The sequence below is a fragment of the Notamacropus eugenii genome, chromosome 5 (genome assembly GCF_028372415.1).
Source record: "Notamacropus eugenii isolate mMacEug1 chromosome 5, mMacEug1.pri_v2, whole genome shotgun sequence".
Lineage (NCBI taxonomy): Eukaryota > Metazoa > Chordata > Mammalia > Diprotodontia > Macropodidae > Notamacropus > Notamacropus eugenii.
In genome coordinates this window covers 410,379,024-410,395,797 of record NC_092876.1, presented here as the reverse complement: position 1 = coordinate 410,395,797, position 16,774 = coordinate 410,379,024, and the positions used below count along the sequence as shown (strand labels likewise).

General features: G+C 34.6%; 1 protein-coding gene across 16 annotated transcripts in view; it reads left to right on the top strand.

Moving 5' to 3' along the window:
* NRIP1 (nuclear receptor interacting protein 1) overlaps positions 1-16,774 on the top strand; it is a 104,258-nt gene that overhangs the window by 66,759 nt on the left and 20,725 nt on the right. For 5 of the 16 annotated variants that reach the window (XM_072614722.1, XM_072614713.1, XM_072614710.1 and 2 more), the window contains one exon: positions 10,344-10,464. The exons of the other annotated variants lie outside the window; for them this stretch is intronic. The gene's annotated coding sequence lies outside the window, so the exon portion shown is untranslated. The remainder of the gene's footprint in view (positions 1-10,343; positions 10,465-16,774) is intronic. 16 annotated transcript variants of the gene reach the window in all.

The window sequence follows — 16,774 nt, the reverse complement described above, 5'->3', positions numbered from 1 at the left end:
CTTTCTCCACTGCCATTTAACCCTGGGTGAGATGAGGAAACTAAGTCTCCAAAAAAAGTAAAGGGAAAAAAAAATATAAATGGGCAGATGACTTCCTTTTGTATCTTTGTTTTCATATGAGTATTCCTCCCCCCTTCCCACCCCCCAGAACTTAGGCCTTTGGGATATCTAAGAGTGAGTTATTTTTTTCCACAGGCTGAGTACAAAATAAGCTAGGCCAATCATCAAAATAACATGGAATTCTTAAATATCAGGCCGCACCTGACCATATCTGCCTCAATCTACTCCAAATTCAAAGGTTAATATATACTTACCCATACAGATTTCTCCTCTTTTGAACTCTAAATGACTTCTTGCTTTTGCAGGGAAAGGGTAACACTCCCCACAGCCCAACCCTCCACCTCTTTTAGGCTTTGACAGATTTGTTTCTATATGTAGGGATCAGAAGCCTTTGTAAACCCTGAGTAATATTAGTGTTTATGAGTGCTGTGATCTCTTAGTTCCTAAATCCGAGGACCCTTTCTCAGTCCTTGTCCATCTTGGTGGCGTTCAACACTGTTGGACAGGCTCTCCTCCCAAGTACTCTCTGCTTGTTTTGGCACTGCTCTTCTTTGGTTCTCTTCTTACTTCGGCCAGGGAGGGCACTGTTATCTTTCTGGTGACCCTATTATCCAGACTCAGTTGTCTTCAATTCTTTACTCCTACTCATATACCCAGTTAGTTGTCATCTTTTCTCCCTCCATACCTCTCTTTGAATATGTCATCCCCTTATCACCACTCACACATTAAGTACTTTTTCAGATCACCTCTTCATTCAGATAAGGCAGTAACTTCCTAATTGGTTTCTGATGCATTTTTCTAATGTATAGATCTGCCCATATCACTTCCTCTACTCAGTAATCTCCAGATTGCTGTTACCTCCAAGATCAAATACAAATCCCTCTGCTGTCTACCTTATTACGCATTACACCCCTCCACACATACTTTACTGTCCTACTAAACTGGTTTTCTTGTTATCCATCACACATTTACACTTACTGTCTCCCATGCCTGGAATTCTCTCCCTTCTCACCTCCACTATGTTTTTCTAGCTAACTTTAAGACTCAGCTCAAATCCTAACCTTCTGCAAGAAGCTTTTCCTGGTATCCTTCCAGCCCCATCAACTGCTAGTCCCTTTCCTTCTGAGATTATCTCCCATTAATTCTGTGTGTATCTTATACATATATAATCATTTTTATTTTTATTTCTCCCATTAAAATGCATTCCTTGAGAGTAAGGACTGTTTTTGGCTTTTATATCTCTAGGTCTTAGCATTGTGCTTGTCACATATTTAGACTTAATGGTGGCTGACTTCAGCTAGTTCAGTTCCTACATCAAAAACCCAAGTAGAAAAAAAGGCAAAGACGATTATTTTGGTTTGCTTATATGATGAATTTTCAGCCTATGGTAGTTCTTTGACTTCTCTCAGAAGAAGGGAAAAAAACCAGTCATCTGTTTTAAAATTTTGATGGCTGGAATATAAGAAATCATGGACCGTTGGAGAACTTCCCACAGCTGCAGCCATGACTTCAAGAAAAGACGTGTTCAACCAGGTGGCCTGTGCTGGCGTCTTTCCCAGTACTGTGAAAGATGTATTATTCCCTCCCAGGGTAACTCAGGGAAAGAGCTGATTATGGAATTAAAACAACCAATGTATAATTAACCTCTGTTTTGGTCAATGTTTCCTACACAGTTTGGATAATTGACTCACTTTACCTCCATAAAGGGAGGCAGCTGTTTTATTGATTAGTATAATATATTGGAAGTAAGAAATCTGAACCTGTTACCACCTTTGCTTCAAGATGCTCAGAATGTGACCTTGAGCAATTATACCTCTCTGTGGCTTTTGCTTTTCTCATGTGAAAGATAAAGATAAAAATAAAGATGTCTGTTCTATGTACCCATTTGTGAGATGGAGTTATAGGAAGAAGTGCGGGAGAAAGGGAACACTTGAACATCATTAGATTATGAGCTTCTCAAGGGCAAGGGCTACTTTTGCCTTTGTATCCTAAATGCTTATCCTGGCACATAATAGTCATTTAATAAATGCTTATTGACTATTATTGATTAAATAGGAATGACTGTGAATACAAAATATTACAAGGATCTTTTGTTTTAAATAAACTCAGTAATAATTGCTGGCATTTAGATAGCACTTTAAGGTTTGCCAAGTACTTTATAAAGATCATCTCCTTTGATCTTCATGATAGCCCTGGGATGTAGGTGCTATTATTATCTTCATTTTACAGATGAAGAAACTGAGGCAAGCAGAGGTTAAATGACTTATCTAGAGTCACAGTACAGCTGGGAGTCTTCCTGATTTCAGATCTTTCACTCTATACATTATCACAGGGCAGCACAGAATTTGAAATATATAGTCATAAAAATACCAATGCCTCTGAGGGGGATGGAGAATCTCTTCACTTCCCTGCATTCTGGTAAAAAGTATAGTACCAGAAGAAAGATCCTTTCATGAAGTCATGTGAAACCTGCCACAGAGCCCTCACACGAACCAGCAGCTTGTTATTATCCTGACCACCACCCTAACTCTTTTCCCAACTTTTTTTTAACTGACTTCATGCCATCACCACTTGCCTACGGAACATTTCCAGTTGGTACACTATGATCCATGGGCTCACAGAGTTGGACACCACTGAACAACAACAGAAAAGTCCCATAACCACCTTAAACTCTACACGTCCAAAACAAAATTTATAACCTGTATCCCTAAACTTTCTCATCTGCCAAACTTTACCTATTTCTTATCATCTCTAATCTCATCACCATGCTGCTAACACAAGCCTTGATTAACACTGCCTCCTTCAGCCTCCTCTTCCCTCTGATTGGAGGACTGAAGAAGGGCTGTATACCAAACTCCTCCCAATACCCTCTTTTATGGAGGGCAGAAACCGGATTCTCAACTCTTCCCTTTGCCATCTGTGCATTCAACTCCGTGGAATAAGATGCCCCTGAGCCAGTTACAGCCTAGTGTTCATTCCTTCTCCTCTACACCTCTCCCTCCCACTTTGTGTGTTGTCTTTCCCATTAAGGTTACAAACATGGATCAAACTTTGGTCATAGACTGCCTTTTTTATTGTTTCCTGGGTGCTTAGTGGGGTAAATGGCACATTGTTGTTTTACATTTATACCCTTTTTTATGACCCTGTGGACCATCACACACCAGTACTGTCCATGGGGTTTTCTTGGCAAAAACTGGCACATAATAGGTACTTAATAAATGTTTATTGCATTGGATGAAGGACACCACAGTCCTCCAATTATGTAGGTCTGCAACCTCAAAGCCATTCTTGATTCCTTAGTGTCTGAGACCCCCCCCCCCCAACATCTCTGTCCCAGATATGTCATTTGCCCAGTCTAGTCAATTTTATCTCAACATCCCTTCCTTCTCTCCGTTTTTATAGCCAGAGCCATTATCATCTCTCTCCTAGATTACTGCAATTACTGTGATTCTAGTCTTTTTCCTCTCTAGATCATCCTTTTTACAGTTACTAAGTTGATAGTCCTAAAGCTTAGGACTGACTATGTCATAACCTTTCCTGAGAAGTTTCTGTGCCTTTCTTTTACTCCTACAATGTGATGGAAATGCTTTTTGTTTGTCATTTAAAGCCCTTCGCGATCTTGATACTTTACCTAGTTTATTGCACATTGCTTTCCTTCTTGCATTCTCTATTGTAGCCAAACTGCCTAACTTTTGTTACCCAAATGTGACAATTCATCTTCTTCTGTGGCTTTGCACAGACCACCATCGCCCACACCTCCGGAGTGCTCCCCATACTAACTCTAGGCAGTACTGCTTCTTCTTGCAGTCCCTAGATTCCTTCAAGACTCAACTCAAGTACAACCTTTTCTTGGAGGTCTTCTTTGATCTCCCGCAGGTGCAAGTGTCTTTCTCTCTGAAAAAAAAATATTACTTTGAATCTGGTATTTATTTATCTGTGTTTATGTGGTTTCCACTAAGAATATTAAATCCTTGAGGTTGGGAACTGTTATGTTTTCGTGTCCCTAGTATATAGTGCTTGACACATGGTAGGTATTTAACAAATGCTGAACTGCTGCAGACAGTAACTCTGGAATTCAGTAACAAAATGGAATTCATTCTGCAAAATTTAGTTAGGTTGAGATGTTACCTAATTTAGCTAATAAAAAGAGGTTTGTTTTTTTTAAAGCAGATGTGAATATTTTATATCTTGAAAATGTGAATATTATTTAAGTCTGCATTTCTAGAAAGCTTTACAATTGAAAAGTCAGATTGTTCTTAATATATTAAAATACAGCTTTGAATACTCATCAGCCAATTAGCAAAGATTTATTAAGCATTTATTATGTGCCGTATTTCCCCGTAAACAAACTGGGGCTTGATTTGAGCCTTCAGTATTACTGCATGTTTAAATATGGTATACTATTTTATAATTAATGTAATTATCTTCAATTGTAAAAGTTAAGGGCTTCACTCACGATGGCATTACCTATGTGCTATTACATCTATGTAAATGGTCTCATTGGTTTAAAAAGGAGTGAAATTTTAATTTGCTTTTTAAATATCTTGATTGTGCGCTATTTTCTGGAAAGGACTTAATCATATTACTTCAGCTTATATTAGCAAATTCTACTTTTAGATCATACAATGTTTTAATGTTAAATGAAGTTTTGTTTAATTTTCTCTAGAATGAGTGATTCTGAGAGTAGACAGGTAGTAGAAACAATAGTGAGATGACATGTTTGCTATTCTGCATGGTCAAAGATACATTAGAAACTACAAACTATAAATTGGTAGAAGATAATTATAAAGAAAATGATCAGCTTCATTCATTTTCACCTAACCAAACTTTAAAGAGATCCTACTGTTGTTTATTTGACTTTATTTCTATTCATAAAAAAATCTTAAATCTGACTTTATAAGATTACAAATTTTCTGATTTGCCTAATTTTACATAATGTTCTGGAGCTATTATAAGTTAAATTTAATAATAAGTACCATTGTTTTTAGCTTGTCATTCTCTTTGTGGTATATATTCATCTATAGTATCACCTTCACGTTGTTAATTAAGAATTTTATGGAATTCAGCTACCAGCATTCTAACCCCATTTTAATGTTTTGGTTAAGATTGTACAAAGTCATAGTATTTTGAGAGGTTGGTCTTGATGTGACATATTGAGTGTAACATAAATGAAAAATTCCCTTTGCCTAGATTGGCATGCTCTATTAGTTTTGTTGTGCCAAAGTTGCCATTTTCATTCTTGTGTAGGTTAGTTGTATTTTCATATAAAGATACATTATTAAACATTATTAAAAGGTGATAGGTTGCATTTCATAAACTATTAAGTGAAAGGGGGAACACCTAGTAAGCGAATATTGCCTAGCATCATTATTAGTAAAACAACTACTCAAAGTGAGTCAGTACATATTTTCTTCATATTTGATGGGCATCATCTTTTAGTTTGAAGTTAGATAATAAAGTATTATTGCTGCAATTATTTTTGGCTCGTATTTTTGGTTCTTTAGCATAAAGGAAGGGTTTTTGTTTGTTTGGAATACAGAATGGAATAGAGAATGGCATTATCCCAGTTGAGTGGTAATGGAGAGTTTTAAATGAAAGAGAGACCATAGAGATCATCTAGTAAAGTTTATTAACTTAGGGGCCATGCATTCCCACAAATATTCTGGATAGATTTCAAGAAGTCTCCGAACTTGCATAGGAAAAAATATTTTATCTTTATTTTTGCTAAACTTTAACTGAAATTTAGAATTTTCTTCAAATATGTAAGGGGGACAGGCTTTACCAGTCTGCAGAAGTATCCATGATACACAATAAAAGGTGAAGAACCCCTGATATATTCTAGTTTCTTTATTCAACACCAGAAAAAACTGAGACAGAGGTGGGAGTTTAGCCCAGATCTTAAATCCAGTGCTATTTTTAATGTAAAACCTGCTGCTTTTAACAGAAAGAATTATAATAATGCTTTTTTAGACAGATATTACTCTTAAATCTGGTTAGCCATCTCAAGGGGATACTTTGTTGTTGTTTAGTCATTCCAGTCTTGTACGTAATGTCCGTACATACGTTCATACACTCATACATATACACACACATGTACGTGTGTGATAGATATGTTGTTATTGCTGTTCAGTAGTACTCAATTCTTTGTGACCCCATTTGGGTTTTCTTGGCAAAGGTGCTAGAGTGGTTGGCCATTTCTTCCTCCAGCTCATTTTACAGATGAGTAAACAAAGATAGATAGGGTTAAGGGAATTGTCCAAGGTCACACAGCTAGTCTGAGGTCAGATTTGAATTTAGGAAGATGAATCTACCTGCCTCCAGGCTCAGAACTCCCTATCCACTTCACTACCTAGCGGCCTAGGAAGAAGTATTAGTAACAAAATTGAAAACCACCATGAGAATGAGAAAAAAAAAAACCCACCACCTTATGTGGTATCTTCATAATACATCTTATTTGCTTTATTTCTATGCCTTCAGTAATTTTTAAGGGACTTATTGGGGGATGTAGGGAGTAGAAAAGTTAAAAAATAATACTTAGCAACTATTGCTACATAGCCTTAAGATGTTTAGTATATATCTGTGATGGCAATCAAAATAGGATCTTTTGCTGTTTTTGTTTTAGTATAATCAAGTGCCTCTGATTGAATCTTGCCTTTATCAAAGGAGTCTTTTCTAGGAGTAAAGTACAGAAACAAGAGTTTCTTTAACTAGAAACAATGTATGTATTTGTATTATTAATTATTTTAATATGATTAAAGATGTTTCCCACTCATTGATGGGCCTGCCCATTGTGGGAAGCTTGATTAGGGGAATTGTTTTATAGGAGGGTCCCAAGAACTTTTTGTTTTTTCAATTAAGGCACTGGGTCCAAAGGGCTGTGATGTCCTCTGGCTCTCAAAGAGATAAAAATACTCTGAGTTAAGGTTTTACTTTGGGGTTTAGTTTTTGGGAAGAAGGTTTGAGTGCCAGATGAGGACCCTGGGAAGCCACTAAGTAGTCCCCCAGCTTTGAGAACCCAGATGCTGTGCTACCCTCTCTGTTAATGACAGTCAGACTGCTGTACCTGTCTGTTGAATTATGATCAGGCAGAGGAAGCCATGTCTATTGATTATTTTGGGGCTTACTGACAGAGGAAGTGTTTGTTTGGCCAGAGGAGGACTCTGGAAATCCCCTAAAGGAACCCCCCCCTCCCCTCCCCCCACTCTCCTCCTCCCCAGCTTTGAAAACCCAGATGTCATGCTTCCCTTCTTTGGTAACTATGGTCAGACAGTTGGAACTGTCTGTTGAATTCAGGCAGAGGAAACCTTGTCTGTTGACTTTTAATTTCACTGAATCTCTTTGAAGTTCAGGGTGCTGACTCACTTGAATTAGGTGAATGATATATATGCTTGGTTAAAGGAATGATACATGTGCTTAATTAAAGTGATTGTTAACCCCTCAAAAGTTGCCTTTCCTTTTATGAATGCAGATCTAAGAACCTCTGATAGCAGTCCCCTCTGTGTATGTTGGGGTGCTTACTGATACAATATCTTAACTAGTAAAGAAAATTTATTTTAAAGGAGTCCATTTTAAGACTATTTTTTATTCATTTTTTTTTTTTGAAGTCTGTAGCTGTAGTTTTTAATGTACTATTCTACTGTCATAGAATTGTGGCAATTTCAAGTATGCTTTGTAATGTAATTCACAAAAAATGTAAAACAAAGATCTTATAATTGAAAATTTTCTACAAGACATACTTACATATAGTATAAAGTTATATAGTAAATGGTGACTAATTTTTAAAAATGATTTTTTTTTTTTTTTATGTTATGTGCTCAACATTATGTAGCCTTAAAAAAATCCTTATTTTTCTGAATGGTCCAATAACATTCATATTTCTACTGTTTTCATTAAGAACTTAGTAGCAGAATTCAATATATTATTAATAACTATATCTAAAGGCTTATTTTTGTTGGATAATTATATGCCTTAACAATATAATAATTTAAAAATTATTTCTGTTAAGAAATGTCTTACATGCATCATAAGAAAAATATTAGGGTAAACACATTTTTCACCCCAAATTTCTGTAATTTACAAAATGCTTTGATAAATTATATATATAAGGCATAATGAGGGTAGATAGTCACTTCAACCAAGTAACATGGTGAAGTTTAGATACTGTATAACATGTATTTGACACCCAAATTATAGTGTAAAAATTGAAGGTTCTCTGGCATGCACATGTGTATCTACGTAGTGGTTTCTTACACTGCACCACAGCATTTCAATTGGATGTTCATTTTAGTACAAAGCTTGCATGGAGCTCTTGTGTTATATGATTGAAAATACTTTAAAACACGGTGTACTGTGTGAGGAAATTCAGAGAATGTCTGATAAGTGTACTAAAAACCCCAGGAGCTTTGATCAAGTGCCAGCTGTTACATCAGTCTTGTTTGTAATCTTTCTTGCTGATCTGTGACCTTGACCTTGTACTTCTGTCTGTATGTCAAATCTATTTTAGGGATGGGGAAACTATAGTTTAGTTTATTAGGTTTTATGTTTTTATTCTCACAGGATATGTTCCCTTTTATAATATAAAGACTAAAACAGGTTCAGGAGAAGGAAGGTTACATTTCCCATAACTTTCCTGCTTTTTAGGTAGAGACTGAAAAATATATGCTTTTGAAAATTGATGGAAATCAATAGGCACTTTTTGTTGATATTTTAGGAAGTTTGGAAAAGCTAGAAAGGTTTTTTTTTTTATTGTAATCATTGTGAAATACAAAAATTAGTCATTGCTCTTTGTTTTTGTTGAGCTGTTCTTCCCTTAAAAGCCGCAAAACAAAGGTGAACAGAAGATATTTAACTAATTTTAAATATCTTTTATATTACTACCGTTGAATGCTTGTTATATTTTCATAAATATTTAGCAGTCTTCTCTGGTATATTCTTTTATAACAATGTAGTGAAGCGTTTCAGAAAAAGTAGCATATAAGGCTAATCTTTGAGTTAGAAGGTGCTGTTTAATCCATTTAATATTTTGACTGGCTCTTGTGATTTCATATTATTTCCTTTTAGTGTTATTTTTTTTATAAAGTGAAAATGAAATGCAAATATAATTATGTGGTGAATTTGGTTAAGGTACTCAGGCCTTCTAGATAATTCATGTCAAACAAGTAACTATTTTTACCTCTGGTCTAATACTTACTTATTTCTGTTGCCTTCATAATTTCTTAATTACCCTTTTCACTTAATCTGTGTACAGTGGCCTTTAAATCTTTGCTACTATTTTGAGCTTTATAGAATATGTTGTCTGTTATGTGATAACATTTAGGTTTGAATTTAGGTTTCTATTTAGTTTTAAGTAAATGCCTAGATATGAACTTTTCTGGCCTCACCGAAATAGTGAATATAGAATGTCCCATTTTGTGCATTTTAGCTATTTGGTGTTTATTTTTATACCTCAGGATCCATTAGAATAGCTATAAAACATTGGTTATTGCTGTTTCTATAACTTTGTGATAGCACATCATCTTGTGGTTAAAATGCTTGTCATCTCTGTAAACTACAATTTATGAAATTACATAGGAACATATGTCCTTATGTTCACATTAATGTTTCCTACATGTTAAAAATTCAACTCATTTTAATTGGTATTGATAAGATTTATGAAGCAAGTAAATGTTTACTTTTGTTAACACCTTTACTTGTAGCACCCCCATCCAAGAAAAACAACAACAGGAAGATATTATTACACTTCTCTGGATATGTCTCCATTTGGGGAAAAGATGTTCAGTGAGCTTTTAAGGCAGCATGGTATAGTGAAAAAAGTACTTATTCCCTGTTTGACTTTTGATAAAACATTTGGCCTCTCTGGGCCTCTGGTTTCTAATTGATAAAATGAAGGGATTGGAGTAGATAATACTCCTTTTCTGGATCATGTACTATGCTTAGTTACTGAGATGGTCGTTAATAGTGCCCTTTAATAGTTAATAGTGCATGAATAGTTTTTCTTTTTAAAAAATTTTAATATATCTTATTTTTTCCCTCAATTATATATTAAAACAATTTTAAATATGTTGAGTTCCAAATTTTATTCCTCCCTCCCTCCTTGCTCTCCCCCCTCCTTGAGATAGTGAACAATCAAAGATATAGGTTATACGTATGAAATCATGTAAAAAATTTCCATATTAGTTATTTTGTAAAAAAGACTTGAATAAAAGAAAAAGAATGAAAGAAAGTAAAAAAATAGAACACTTCAGTGTATATTCAAACAATATCATTTCTTTCTCTGGTGGCAGGTTAATTTTTAGCCCTTTGGAATTCTCTTGGATCATCGTATTGCTGAGAATAACTAGGTTATTCACAGTCCATGGTATAATGTTCCCCTGCTTCTGCTTTCTTCATTGTGCATCAGTTAATGTAAGTTTTCCAGGGTTTTCTGAAGTCATTCCACTTATCATTTCTTATAGCACAATAACATTCTCTCACAACCATATACTTCTTTAGCTATTCTCCAATTGATGAGATTTTCAGTTGTTAGCCACCACAAAAAGAGCTGCTATAAATATTTTTATACAGATTGGTTTTCTTGATTTTGGGGGTTTTGTTTTGTTTTTGTTTTTTGTTTTTTTTGATGTCCTATAGACCTAGCAGTGGTATTACTAGAAAGGGTATGCACAGGTCCTTTGGGCATATTTCTAAATTGCTTTCCAGAATAGTTGGATCAGTTCATAGCTCCACCAATAGTGCAGTACAGTCTCAGTTTTCCCATATCCTCTCCAACACTCATCATTTTCCTTGTTTGTCATCTTAGTCAATCTGATAGGTGTGAGGTGGTACTCTTTTAATTTGCATTTCTCTAATCAAAAGTGATTTAGAGAGTTTTTTTATATGACTATAGATATGACTCCCAAGGATTTTATATTATCTGCAATTATTTTAAATACAATTTCTCTTTCTATCTCTTGCTACTGGGCTTTGTTAGTAATATATAGAAATGCCAGTGATTTATGGTGGGGTTTTTTTAATATCCTGCAACTTTCCAAAAGTTGCTAATTATTTCAAGTAGCTTTCTAATTGATTTTCTAGGATTTTCTAAGTATGCCATCATATCATCTGTAAAGAGTGATAGTTTTGTTTTCTCCTTACATATATTAAATAATAGTCATGATAATGGGTATACTTGTTTCACCCCTGATCTTATTGGGAAAGCTTTTAGCTTATCCCCATTACATATAATTCTTGCTGATGATCTTAGATACTGCTTATCATCTTAAGGAAAACTCCCTTATAGTGTTTTTGATGCTGCTTATTTGGTTGGTTTTTTTTAATCAAACTAACCAAAGGTTTATTTTATTGTTTTCATTTTCCCATAAAACCAAGTCTTATTTTCATTTATTAGTTCAATGGTTTTCTTACTTTCAATTTTATTAATCCCTCCTATGATTTTCAGAATTTCTAATTTGGTATTTTAATTGGGGATTTTTAATTTGTTCTTTTTTAGGTTATTTTTAATTGCATGCCCAATTCATCAATCTGCTCTTTCTCTATTTCTCTGTAAGCATTTAGAGACATAAAATTTCCCCTAAGCACTGCTTTGGTTGCATCCCATAAATTCTGGTATATTGTCTCAGTATTGTTCTGTTTGATGAAATTGTTGATTGTTTCTGTGATTTTTACTTAACCCACTCATTGTTTAGGTTTTCATTATTTAGTTTCCAATTAATTTTTAATCTATCTTTCCATGGCCCTTTATTACATGTATTATTTTGCATCATGATCTGAAAAGGATGCATTTAATACTTTTGCCTTTTTGCATTTGATTATGAGGTTTTTGGGCCCTAGCACATGGTCAGTTTTTGGGTAGCTGTGGGAAAGGTATATTCTTTTCTATCCCCATTCAGTTTTCTCCTAAAATCAGTTATATCTAACTTTTCTAAAATTCTGTTCACCCCTTTAATTTCTTTCTTATTTTGTGGTTAGATTGATCTGGTTCTGAGTGGTTGTGATCTCCCACTATAGTTTTGCTGTCTATTTCTTCCTGTAGTTTCTTAACTTCTCTAAGAATTTGAATGCATACTACTTGGTGCATACATGCTTAGTGTTCACTTCATGTTTATGGTACCTTTTAGCAAGATGTGGTTTCCTTCTTTATATCTTTTAAATAGATCTTTTTTTGTTTGTTTTTGCTTTGTCTGAGATCAGGATTGCTATCTCTGCTTTTTTTTTTTTTTTTAGTGAAGCTGAAACATAATAGATTCTGCTCCAACTTTTTACTTTATTCTGAGTGTATCTCTCTGCTTTAGATGTGTTTCTTGTAAGCAACATATTATAGGATTATGGTTTTTAATCCACTATGCTATCTTCTGTTTTATGGGGAGACTTCATCCCATTCACATAACTGTTATCTTTCCCTCCATTCTATTTTCCCTTCATTTATTCTTTTTCTTTCCTTTCACCCTGACCTCACCAGTGTTTGGCTTGACAACTGCCTCCTTCTGTCACTTATGCTTTTCTTTCCCCCTTTCCTCTCCTATTTCTGCCTCCTCCCCCTTCTGTCAGCTGCCCCTGCCTTTTCTTTTCTTTTCCCCTTCTTAGTTCCCTATAAGGCAAGAAATTTCTATACCCAACTGAGTGTGTCCTATGATAGTAAGGTTCAAATAATGTTCCCTCCCTCACTTCTTTCCCTGTGCTGTAAAAGGTCTTTCATGCCTCTTCATGTGATGAAATTTACCCTGTTCTTCCTCCCCTTTGCTCTTCTCCCAGTAAATTTTTTTAACCCCTCAATTTTTTTGTATCAAAGTAAAATCAAAGTAAACTTATAACCATACCCTCTGTCTGTGTATACTCTTTCTAACTGTCCTAATAGAGATAGGGCTCTCAAGAATTACAAGTATCATCTTTCTGTGTAGGGAAGTAAGCAGTAACTTTTTAAATCATGTTTGCTTGTTTCTTTGTTTTTCCTGTTTTCCTTTTTTGAATCTTGTATTTGAAGATCAAATTTTCTGTTCATCTCTGGTCTTTTCACCAGGAAAGTTTGAAAGTCCCCTATTTTATTGAAGGTCCATTCTTTGCTCTGAAAGATTATCTCAGTTTTGCTGGATTCTTGTTAGTAATCCAAGCTCCTTTCCCCTCTGAAATATATTCCAAGCCCTCCAATTTTTTAATGTTGAAACTGCTAAGTCCTGTTTAATATCAATTATAGCTCCTTCATATTTGAATTGTTTCTTTCTGGGTGCTTGTGCAGTATTTTCTTCTTGACCTGATAATTCTGGAATTTGACTACAATATTCCTTGGAATTTTCATTGTGGGATCTCTTTAAGGAGGTAATTGGTGAATTCTTTCAATGAGTGTTTTATCCTCTGGACCTCACAGTCTTGATAATTTCTTGAAAGAGGCTGTCCAGGCTCTTTTTTTTGATCGTGGCTTTCAGATAGTTCAATAATTCTTAAATTATCTCTCCTGGGTCTGTTTTCCAGGTCACTTGTTTATCCAATGATGTATTTTACATTTTCTTCTATTTTTACATTCTTTTTATTTTGTTTAATTCTTGATGTTTCCTAGAGTTTTTAACTTCTACTTGCCATTCTAACTTTTAAGAAATTTCTTTGGTTAGCTTTTGTACCTAATTATTTTTATGGAGTTGTTTTCTTCAGTGTTTTTTTTTTTCTATTTTGCAATTGTATTTTTTAAGGAATTGTTTTCTTCAGTCAGTTTTTGTCCTTCCTTTTCCACGATGTTGATTCTCTATTGCATAACTCACATTTCTTTTCCCAATTTTTCTTCAGCCTCCCTTAGTTGATTTTTAAAATTTATTTTAAGCTATTCCAAGAAAGCTTCTAAGTGTATTGAGACCAAGTCATCTTCCCCTTTGAGGCCTCGCATGTGGGTTTTTTGACATTGTTGTCCTTAGAATTAGAGTTCTTCCCTTTCATCATAGCAGCTTTCTGTGGTCAGGGTTCTTTTTTGTTACTTTTTTGTTGTTGTTGTTTACTCATTTTTAGCCTACTTTGTGACTTTTGAAATTGAACTCTGCTTATGGGACATAGAGGGGCACAAGCTTCTTGGGCTGGGGCACAGGGAGCATTTTCCAATCTTACTGTGCTAGGGACCAGAGGGTCCTGGTCACAGGATTTCTGCACTGATGCCTCAGGTGTTGTCGGCTTGCCTATTGTTCTGGGGTGAAATGGCCTAGTCCTGCATGTTGTGGAGACACTGTTTAGAGGGAGGGTTCCCATGCTGGCAGTTTGCCTGCTATACGGTGGCTAGAGGCCTCACAGCTGGCCTACTGTGCCAGGTCTGAGAGACTTCAGTTTCTGACCTGTGCTGTGGCTCAGAGGGTTGCACTGGCTTGCACTGTCAGAATTGGGCTGTGCTCCCCTTTTGCCAAAGTGAGATCCTCTTCTCCTGAAGTCTTTCTACATTATCTTAAGTAGAAAATTGTTTCATTCCATCTTTTTGTAGCTTCTGTCATTCTGAAGTCCATTTAGAGGCTTGAATTAAGGTTTCCACGGGGAACTGAGGAGAGCTCAGGCAGATTCCTGGCTTTTTTCTCCACCATCTTGGTTCTGCCTCCTCTCTCTATTTTATTGATATAAGCAATTAGATATAATATTTTCCCTAAGTACCATTTTGGCAACTTCCTATAAATGGTGGTACATTGTCTTGTGATTCTTTTTAATGACAGTATCAGTTGATTTGTTCTTTAGTTCACTTACTTTTTAGAATTTTTTACCAACTTTTTATCTTTCTATTGCCCATTGTTGAATGTAATTTTTACTGCATCATGATCTGAAAAAGGATGAATTTAATTTTTCTGCTTTTCTGTATATGGTTATGAAGTTTTTATGTCCAAATACATGATCAGTTTTTGTGTAGGTGCCATGTGCTGCTGAGAAAAAAAGGTATATTCCTTTCTTTTTTTCCAGAGATCTATCATCTCTAACTTTTTTCAGAATTTTGTTTTCTTCCCTAACTTCTCTTGTTTTTTTTTTTTTGGTTAGATTCTTCTAATTCTGAGAGGAGAGAGTTGAGGTCTTCCTCTAGTATAGTTTTGTTTTCTATTCCTGTAACTCGTTCAGCTTCAAAAATTCAGTTTGGCGCATATATGTTTAGTATTGATGTTACTTTGTTGCCTGTGGTACCTTTCAGCAAAATATAGTTTCTTTCCTTATCTCTTTTAATTACGTCTATTTTTGCTTTTGTTTTGTCCTGAGATCATGATTATTATCCCCTTTCTTTCCTTCAGTGGAAGCATGATAGATTCTGTTTCAGCTCTTGCCTGTGACATGAACATTTTAAAAGCAAATTACAGCAAGATATTTTGAATCACCAGTAGTAGAATTTGAGATGTTTAACTGCAGGAAATATTTTTGGATGATGAATCCTTTTAGGTGCTTGATATCATCCCAACTGAACTAGTCTATTCGCAAGAGTCAAAAAGGAATAGATAACATTATAATAAATATTAAGTTATGCTTTATTTTTAAAAATTACATAAATTTTTGTAAATGTATTCTATAAATGTTCATTTTGCTCTTTACTCTTTAAAAGAGTTGAAATCCATGTCATTCATTTTGCAAATGAAATTTTGAGGAAATTTTTCTCAAATGAAAGTCTGGAGACTCTACTCTCTTAAAATCTTTGTGCAGGATTTTAATTGTTGACTTTTGATTTGGAATCCTAAATTCATCCATTAAGTCTTTTATTGATATATACATTCTTGGTGTGAAATTGCTTTTGTTTTGTTTGTAAAGCTTATAAAAGTGCTGTGCCTGTTAGAGTCTATTAAAATAAATCCTAAAAGAATATTAAAGTTATTTATAGTACTGGATATTACTTTGAATAAATAGTCAACCCAACAAGTCAGGCCAGATACTGTTGTTTATTGGAATTTAATTAAACTATTCTTATATTCATTAAAAAAACTGCAAAAATTTACCCATATTGAAATAGGAACAGTGTTCTCTTATGGCAGTTATTCTTATAGGTATATTTAGGAAGCTCATTAGCTTGTTTAGGAATTAGAGCAGAAATTCTAATGAAAACTGCATACCCAATTCATTTTTAGTCCTATGTGGTGTCACATTTTTAGTTCCATCTGGAAAATATAATCTAGAAAAAATCTGGAGAAATTTCATGGAGAAGAAAATTAGGAAAAGGTTAGATAATGCTGATAATTAGCCACATAATTCCAAGTACATTACAGAGCAAATTTCTTTGAAGTTTTTTGCTGATCTTTGCTCTTAATAGGCCCAGTATTTGATTATAGATAAGATTTTTCTAATAAATAGATCTTGCCCAAATTTCCCTTGTTTCCTTCCTTGTTGGACCTGCAAGAGTGTAGTTCCACGTTATAGTCCATAGAGAAACACATCCTCTTTCACCTGATTAAAACTTTACAGTAAAAGACTTAAAAAATGAGAACTATAGTCACATCAAAATTAACATGTAACTTGAAAGTTATTTTTGAATCACCTTTAGAAAGTTAAGACTGAGAAAATTTATACAAATTATCTTACTTATCACAATTACTCATGGGATTGAAACACTTATCATTTAAGCTTTATTTTATAGAAATTTACTATTTGTCCTTCACTATCTTCCCCTCCCCCATGTTTTATTAATTTTGGAAACAGTATTGGGTGTGATAATGAAATAGGCAGGTCAGGTTTTTAAAAATTGTTATAGTAGACTTTTTCTTTTTCTTTTCCCTCCACCAAGCTGGTA